This window comes from Corylus avellana, chromosome 4 (assembly GCF_965113065.1).
Source record: "Corylus avellana chromosome 4, dhCorAvel1.hap1.2, whole genome shotgun sequence".
NCBI lineage: Eukaryota > Viridiplantae > Streptophyta > Magnoliopsida > Fagales > Betulaceae > Corylus > Corylus avellana.
In genome coordinates, this window is record NC_142493.1 from 390,623 (window position 1) to 400,878 (window position 10,256).

Genomic DNA, 10,256 nt, shown 5'->3' on the forward strand with positions numbered 1-10,256 from the left:
GCGGGCGTGGAGGAGATCGGCGTCGCACACAAAACAAACTTGGGGGGGGGGAGTTGAGTGAATCCCCCAAGAGCATCACCAACAAAGTGTGACAAATAGGCAAGGCAACAAAAACAACACACCAAAATACATGCTAAAAGAAATACATAAAGGAAAGGAAATAAAACAACCAGAAACGAAATTAAAAAAAAAACAACTAGAGAGAACCGAAATCAAACCACATCCGGAGAGACGGATCTAGTGCAAAAGGTGTGATGGACATTGGCGGATCCAGGTAGCAAGGTGGTGGAGCGCACGCATCGAGGTGGACCAGGTGACGGTCGGTCATTCTGGCAGGGACGACACAAACCAGAGCCGAACCCGACCCAGCAACATGCACGGCGGATAGAGAAGGGTGGGAAGATCGGCTTCCAAAAACACCCTAAAATCAGAAAAGGGAGGGAGAGGAAGAAAACGCCCAAAGAGTAAGGGACATTAAGTAAATAGGCTAGCTCTAGGATAAGGGAGAAGGGGATGAGGGGGAGGAGGGGGAGGGGGAGAACAGGATTTTTCCCTCTTCGACGTCGCTCTCTGCTAGAGATGAAACCCTAGCAGAGAGCGTCTTGAGGGAGAAAGAGATGAATTTTTATTTACAGCTAGCCTTCAACCTTAGAACAATTCTAATAAGAAGCTATGTTGTCCAGCCTAGAAGACCACTTCCTTCAAATGTAATCATATCATATCATATATATTCATATATATAAAAGCCGAATCACTCTCAGAAGTGCCTTAATGTTGCGACATGTGACGTAAGCTCTTTTTTTTTTAATGGATAAACCGGTTTTTTAAGGCATATTTTTTTTTAACCGGTTTTTCAACAGTGAACCGGTCATTAAACTAGTTTAATTAAAGGCATTTAATTATATTTCAATAATTTTTCTTATATGTGATTTCATTAAATTCAAACATTTAATGCACAATATTAAGTATTATTAATGTCCAAATCTAATAAGCAAATAAATAACACAAATCAAATTATTATATATTAATACTTTTAGTCACTTTAATATTTTTAATTCAAATTTAGAAAAGGTTAGATAAGACGATTTTTTTTTTCTACATATACTTTGTGCATGTAATAATAGATAATTTATAAAAATAAGAATTGTTTTTTTCTAAATAATATTGAAAAAAAAAATTGATTAATAATATATTATCTACAAAATAATAATTAAGTCCTACAAAATAAAGACCTCCCAATTATTTTGGATTTTTTTTTCTCTCTCTCACCGATTTAACTTCTTTTTTTTTTCTTCTCTCTCTCTTCCCACGTCTCTCTCTCTCTCTCTCTCTCTCTCTCTCTCAACTCTTCAATTATAACAACTTAAAAAGTCAACTTGAAGTAATTATTCTTCTTAATCTTTCATGTGTATGTTTTTTATTTGAGAAAAACTACAACTTCAAGAATTAGCTTTTTTTTTTTTTTTTTTTTTTTTTTTTTTTTCCTATCTCTCTCTCCACTCTTCAATAATAATAACCTAAAAACTCAATCCCAAAGTAATTCTTATTCTTAACCTTTCAAAAACGCAAATTTTTTAAAAATTAATTTTTAAAATCGTACTTATTAAAACTGTAATATCAAACGAACCCTTAATAAGAATAACACAACCCTCTCCAAACAATTATAATTGAGTATTAACTGTATTTGTAGGTTGGGTTTTTTTTTTTTTTTTTTTCACTTTGTTCTTTGTTGAAAATTAATTGCAACTCCTGAATTTAAGATAATAACCTAAAAACCTAAAAACTCAATCCCGAAATAATTCTTATTCTTAACCTTTCAAAAACGCAATTTTAAAAAAAAATATATCAATTTTTAAAATCGTACTTATTAAAACTGCAATCTCAAACAAACCCTTAATAAGAATAACACAACCATCTCCAAAACAATTATAATTGAGTATTAATTGTTGTAATAAAATATTGTTTCAAACATATATATGTATATATTATTTTAATATATAAGTTTGTAATAATGATGTTTTATTAATAATGATATATTTATATAATAATGGTGCATTATTTTTTGTGACCGTTGTGGTCTTATTTTGTGATTGTTATATATGTTCATGAGTCCGTGACCGTTTGGTCATGGAATAGTTTTAATATTATTGATTTTTCTACAAATAATATTCCGATTTCCCTCATTTACTTTGACGATTGGGTTGTTCTATTACTCTTCGTTATTGGAAGTGCGTCCTTAACGAAGGTAGACGCTATAGTCTAATCCTGGGAGGTTGCGTGTCAAGAGATCCGATCGCACCGAGTTATATACTCCGGGAGGCACGAATCAACCTTTAAGGACAACGCTCTTGCGTGATTCTATAGCACATTGTGAGATCTTTCCATACTTTACTTTTCATCTCTTGTATTTTATTTATTTAATTTTTAATATTTAGATTGTAATGATTTTATATCAATGAGAATTTGTGCACCATCCAAAATTATTTCCAACAATCTTAAAGGTTGATTCGATGGTTGCACAAATATTTTGATTAGAGCATAATAATAGTACTTAAACTTATGAGAAGTCAAATACTATAAGAGTTTGTAGTATACAATTTGCATATAAGAAAGATGAAATCAAATATTGAGTGGAAAGATTTTATATTCATTTATCAGAAAAAGAATTTAATTACATGTGTAGTTATTGAAAGTGAGAATATTTTGATTGAAAGAGTTTTCAATTATTTGAACTCAATTTATTGATTGTCAAATAATCTTTTATTGTTGGGTTACTATTCTTACAATAAAAAGAGTTAAGCATTTTTATGGATTTTTTAGAACTTAGCATTTTTTTTTTGTTATGTTGTGCTAAGCTTGGTTGGAAAACATCCATGTAAATTAATAATAATAACTATGAGTGATTACTCATTTTTGTGATGGAGAAAATACATAGGTATTGCTAATTGTGTGCCGAGAATACCATTTTGCTAAAGATTTTGCAGGTAAGCACATAGTAAAAGGAAGAGATGTGATGCGCGTATTGAGTCGATCGGTTCTCACGATACCTAGTTGGTGTGTGGTGACGACAATCTATTTTGGAAGATCTTGGAGTAAAGCTGTTGGCTCCACTGTGAGTTTTAAACTCTGATTCATAGGTCTTATTTTTTAAGACATAATATACATTTTCATTTTTTAAAATGAAAAAATTCAAGTTATGAAGGTGCTCCTTGATTGAATTAAAGCTTGTGCAAAATTTTATAATTACATGAATTTTGTATATGATAAGTGGTGGCTTCTATTGATTCATCTATTTCAAAGAAGAAATAGTATCTAGCACTTATGCTAGCTATGACATGCTAGATTAGCATAAATATTTTAAGTTATTTGGTAATTCCTCATATATATCATTTAGCTTTCAAATTTCTCTGACATAATGGTTCAGAATAAAATATATGTGATTATTGAGGTTCATTTGATACATGATAAATTTATCATATCATAAGAATGATATCATTGGCGTATTTATTAAAATGAGCCAATAATAATTGATTGTTATATGGTTGAGCTTGATACTTTGCATATTTATTGAAGCTTTAGTTAAAATGATTTTATGTTAATATCTTGATAGAACTTGTGATATGCAACTCCTATATATAAGAACCATGCATGTTGAAAAATCACAAGTCGTGATTAGTATTTTTTTTTAACAAATAAATGCTTCAGAAAACTGTCAATTGAGAGAAAAGAAATAAAAGAAAATGACATATCATACTTAAAGAAAGATGAGCCCATGGAAGTAATTTCTTAAAGCACTTGTGTGCTATTATTGGAAATATATGTTATTGTGATTAATTGGTCTATTCCATTAATGTTTGGCATGATAGATTTATATATGTAAATCTTGACTACATCAAGAAAATGAAAAGAACTTGTATTTTAAAATAGTAGTCGAAATTAGAATATTGGAATAAATTACGAATGGTATGATTGTCAATTTTGGGCTATCCACCAAAGTGTGGGGGGAAGCCATTATTTTGTTTGTCACATTCATAAGCATTTTGGAATACCTCGAAGTGTGGGGGTATTTGACAAATGTTATATTATCCGAGCCTACAAGGAAGAAACTTGGTTTTAAAACCTATGATTGTGATTTTATTAGTTTTACATGTAATAGTTCATATTATAAAATCCCTACTATCAAGAGTGATGTTTTAGATTGCAATGCTATTATTGAATCTAAAAATGTTATTTTCTTTGAGCACGTGTTTCCTTTGAAAAATAAGGAAAAATTATTTCATGAATTTTATGTTGCTTCTAATAAATTGTTAATGATGTGTAAGAATTGAGAAGAAGCAAGCGAACTAGAAGGAAAAGGAATCTCGGTATGAATTTTATTGCTTGTATTGTTGATGATGATCCAACATATTATGAAGAAGCAATTAAATTTCTATTTGATGCATTTATTGGTTAGAAGCTATAAATAGTTGAAATCAATTATGTCTAACCATGCTTGGGAACTTGTTGAGTTACCTCCTAAAACCAAATCAATTGGTTATAAATAGGTGGTTAAGAAGAAGCTTAAACCGGATGATACAATAAATAAGTAGATGGTAGACTTGGTAGCTAAAAGCTACAAGTAAATGCAAAATGTTGATTATTTGATACTTATTTTCCGGTTACTAAAATTGCATCTATTTGAATGTTATTTGCCATTGTTTATATTTATAAATTTGTTGTACATCAAATGGATATCAAAGTTATTTTTCTAAATGATAAAGAGATTTATATGGAGCAGCTCGAGGGACTAGTAATCCCCGGTCAAGAACATAAAGTGTGCAACTGGTGAAATCCTTGTATGGATTAAAACAAGCTCCTAAACAATGGCGTTTGACAAGGTGATATTGTTTAATTTATATTTGATTAATGGTGCAAGTAAATGCATAGCAAGTTTTATAATAATGAATGTGTCATTATTTGTTTATACATATATTGAAGACTTGCTTAATTTTTTTAACTAGCATTGATGTTGTGCATGAAATTAAAATATTTCTTGCATCTAATTTTGATATGTAAGACATAGGTAAAGCTAATGTCAAATTGGACATTAAAGTTATTATGGATAATGATTGCATTATTTTATCTCATACATATTATGTTAAAAAGATGCTTAAAAGATTTGAACACTTTTATTATCTACCTATGTCTACACCATATGATTCAAAAATACATTAGGTTAAGAATCATGGTGATCATGGTGTTTTGCAAGGAAAATATGCACAAATCATTGGTAGCTTGATGTTTTGACAAACTGTATATGCCTTGGTATTACATATATTGTTAGTAAATTGAGTAGATATACTCATAATCATGTTATTGAGCCATTGTAATGCGATCTCTAAATTGTTGAGATTCTCAAAGGGCACAATTAATTTTGGTTTGTCTTATTATGATTATCCTGCTATATTGAAAGGAATGCAACTGTATTATTGATTCAGATGAGCAAAGCCTACTAATGGCTATTATTACTCTGGCTGGAGGAGCTATTTCTTGAAAGTCCTCAAAAAGACTTGCATAGTAAGATTTACTATAGAGTCAGAGTTAATTGCCTTGGAGAAAGCATGAACTGAAGATGAATGGCTAAAGAACCTATTGGTTAATTTATTTAATTTGCCTTTATATGCTAACATAGCTGGATCTATGTGTTTATTGTGATTGTCAGACTGCCAAAGCTCGAGTAAAGAATTTATAATGAGAAAGTGCACAATATTGTGAGGCAGCTTATTGAGACCGGTATATGTCCATGGACTTTGTGAGGTCATAAAAGAATTCTGCAGATTCTTTGACCATGCCACTAGCAAGAAGGCTAGTGAGAGAAGCATCGAGGGGGATAGAACTAATACCCAAATCATGACACTGTGATTGATACCCAACCTCTGTGATTGGAGATCCCATGAATGAGGTTTAATGGGAAACGAAGTCACAAGTAAAATGAGGTATGGTACTGTCAATTTATGTTTATTAACTATCTTGTTGAGAAGATTAGTGATGAGTCCATCCCTATGGTGTAAGACAGTACAAGATGCAGAGTGATTAAGGATGAGCTTAAAGCTCTTAATGGATCCATAGTCCCTACCTGTTGGGATGGGGTGTTTCCTGCACACACTCCTGATGGATACCACCTATATGAGTGTGGAGTTGCTATCTCCTATGAGACTTGGGTAGGTCTCTAGAGCACTCATGAAAGCCATTTTATGGTGTAATAACAAAAGATGCAGAGTGAGTAAGGATGAGTTTAAAACTCTTAATGGGTCTATAGTCCCTACTTGTTGGGATGGGATGTTCTCTGCACACATTCTTGATGGACGCCACCTATGTGAGTGTGGAGGTGGTGCCGCTTCCTATGAGACTTTGGCAAGTCTCTAGAGCACTCATGAAACCCAGAGGCGCATGGCTTGTATAAGGCGCCAACCCGCTATAGACAACCCAATTTTTTTTTATTTGATTTGATTTGATTTTTTGTTTATTTGATTTGATTTCTTTTTCTTTTTGGAGAAAGTTATGTGGGTGATAAGTTTGGTCAACTTGTGGATTTGGTTAAAAGAGTCTAACTCTACCACGATTCATTAAGTTCCTACTTATTTATCCTAGGTGCGGTTAAAACTTTTGGGTACCACATCAATGCATGCTTTCAATCTCCTTTTATTTTAATGTTTGAAACATGTGGGGGATTGTTGTAATAAAATATTGTTTCAAACATATATATATATATATATATATATATATATATATATATATATATATTATTTTAATATATAAGTTTGTAATAATGATGTTTTATTAATAATGATATATTTATATAATAATGGTGCATTATTTTTTGTGACCGTTGTGGTCTTATTTTGTGATTGTTATATATGTTCATGAGTCCATGACCGTTTGGTCATGGAATAGTTTTAATGCTCCTAAGTTCTAACCGTTGGTGACCTTTCTTTTATATATGTATATATACTAATACATTGTAGGTAAGTAAATATATGAGAGATAGAAAAAAAAAACACTTGTTTCATGGCATAAAGCCATATGCTATATTATTGATTTTTCTACAAATAATATTCCGATTTCCCTCATTTACTTTGACGATTGGGTTGTTCTATTACTCTTCGTTATTGGAAGTGCGTCCTTAACGAAGGTAGACGCTATAGTCTAATCCTGGGAGGTTGCGTGTCAAGAGATCCGATCGCACCGAGTTATATACTCCGGGAGGCACGAATCAACCTTTAAGGACAACGCTCTTGCGTGATTCTATAGCACATTGTGAGATCTTTCCATATTCTACTTTTCATCTCTTGTATTTTATTTATTTTATTGTTAATATTTAGATTGTAATGATTTTATATCAATGAGAATTTGTGCACCATCCAAAATTATTTCTAACATTAACTGTATTTGTAGGTTGGGTCTTTTTTTTTTTAATTTTTTATTTTTAGTCACTTTGTTCTTTGATGAAAATTGCAACTCTTGAATTTAAGATAATAACCTAAAAACTCAATCCCGAAGTAATTCTTATTCTTAACCTTTCAAAAACACAATTTCTTAAAAAAAAAACAATTTTTAAAATCAGTTTCCTACTAATTTTCTATTAATATTTTGATAATCAGAATTCAAGTTTTTTTCTTGCTATTTTTTTTTCTTTTATATTTTTCATTAAGTACATGTTTGGTACATTTCAAAAAAGAAAAAGTTTTCTTCAACAATAATAACCTAAAAACTCAATCCCAAAGTAATTCTTATTCTTAACCTTTCAAAAACGCAATTTTTTAAAAAATCAATTTTTAAAATCGTACTTATTAAAACTGCAATCTCAAACGAACCCTTAATAAGAATAACACAACCCTCTCTAAACGATTATAATTGAGTATTAACTGTATTTGTAAGGTTTTTTTTTTTTTTTTTTTTTTTTCACTTTGTTCTTTGATGAAAATTACAACTTCTGAACTTAATTAAGATAATAACCTAAAAACTCAATCCTGAAGTAATTCTTATTCTTAACCTTTCAAAAACGCAATTTTTTAAAAAATCAATTTTTAAAATTGTACTTATTAAAACTGCAATCTCAAACGAACTCTTAATAAGAATAATACAACTATCTCCAAACAATTATAATTGAGTATTAACTGTATTTGTAGGTTTTTTTTTTTCTTTTTCACTTTTTTCTTTGATGAAAATTGCAACTTCTGAATTTAAGATAATAACCTATAAACTCAATCCCGAAGTAATTCTTATTCTTAACCTTTCAAAAATGCAATTTTAAAAAAAAAATCAATTTTTAAAATCATACTTATTAAAACTACAATCTCAAACGAACCCTTAATAAGAAGAACACAAACCGCTCCAAACAATTATAATTGAGTATTAACTGTATTTGTAGGGGTTTTTTTTTTTTTTTTTTAACTTTGTTCTTTGATGAAAATTGCAACTTCTGAATTAAGATAATAAATTGGTTGGATTTTTAGTGGGCTAATGGAAGATTATAGTGTGTTTATTTGATTTTTTGTGCCAAAAAAAAAAAAGAAAAAAAAAAGAAAAAAGAATAGAAACTCTTTTGAACACTAAAGAGATAATGAAACATTGAACCTGAGAGAATTTATCTAATTACGTTAAATGCAGAGTGCAATATTTTGTTTTATTAGGTACTTATAAAATAAAAGATTTTGTTTATTTTTGCACTGTATTTAATTCCGTCTAGGGTTTCTATTTAATTGAAAATTTTGTTGCTTGGATTTATCTTTGTGTATCTATGTATAAATTTTTCACGACAATAAATTTATTATTTTTATATTTGTTTCTCTAGAAGGTTTATTTGTATATATTGAAATATAATAAGTATCACACCAATAAGATTTTATGTTTTAATTCATTTGAATATTTTATTGGATTTTTTTTTTTTTGCCTTTTTGTGATTTACTCTGATTTTGTAGCATTTTTTTGAAAGTGTTGAAGATATTTTTCTGATTGCATTAAATATTGAGTGAAATATGTGTTTTATTTTGTATTAAAAAGAAGAGAGAATGTTTCGTTTATTGAGTGAAGAGTTTATTTTGATTGTATCTCAAACATTGTAACGATGGAGCATACGGTTCCATCGGTTGATTTGTTTTAATGAAAAAGCAATGATTACTATTTCAAAAAAAGAAGGAATGATATATATTTTTTGTAAGATTTTGTTTATTCGTTGTTTATTTTTCTGAAATTTTTAGAACTTTATGGGTTTTATTTGTATTGAAATATAATAAGTATCACATCAACAATATCAGACTTTCATACTAATTTTCTATTAATATTTTGATAATCAGAATTCAAGTTTTCTTCTTGTTATTTTTTTTTCTTTTATACTTTTCATTAAGTACATGTTTGGTACGCTTCAAAAAAGAAAAAATGCATGTTCAATAATATACTGGTGTATAACATTTAGTATGTATTTTCTTTAAAAGATGCATAATAGATTGTTGCACACACCTATTTTAACTTATAATAAAAAGTAAGATGAGATGTGTTTAAATTTTTAAAATTAAATTGTAATGAAGAATCTTGCGCATTGTGCAGGTTATAAGCTTCTTTTTTTTTTTTTTTAAGAAGAAGAAGAAGAAGAAGAAGAAGGTTATAAGCTTGTTACAATAAAGGCATTCATCAATTATGCTCTAGAAGAGAACTATTAACTATTGGTGTTCTGGCTTTGGCTGGGCTGCTCACGTTCGTGTGGGCCGGTTTGATAGAACTTCATGACCTCTTGAAAAGCCCAATAATTAGGCTGTGCCTGTGCGGGACCTTATATTTACTTTATCAATGTACGTACGTACGTAGCAACACGGACTTAAAACATTTACAAAACATTTTTAACTTAAACACTTGTTCAAAAAAAAAAAAGCACATTTAAAAAAAATTAACAAACGGAACCCTTCACTTCCGAATAGAGAGACTAGTTTTGTTTTGTGAGTAGGGCTAATGTGACATAAATTCAACACAAAATTAATAAAATTTAATATATTTAGTTAAATAAATCAAATTAAGGTTAATTTATATAATATTATATTCATATGTCTATCCAAGTCAATATAAAAAAATAAAAAGCCACCCCTATTTGCGAGTTATATATGTTTTATATATATATATATATATAGTCCCATCAATTATCAATATAATATATTTTAGTATAAACTTAACTATCCGTTATATATAGTCATTAAATAATGATCAATGAATGCCACCGCTAGATG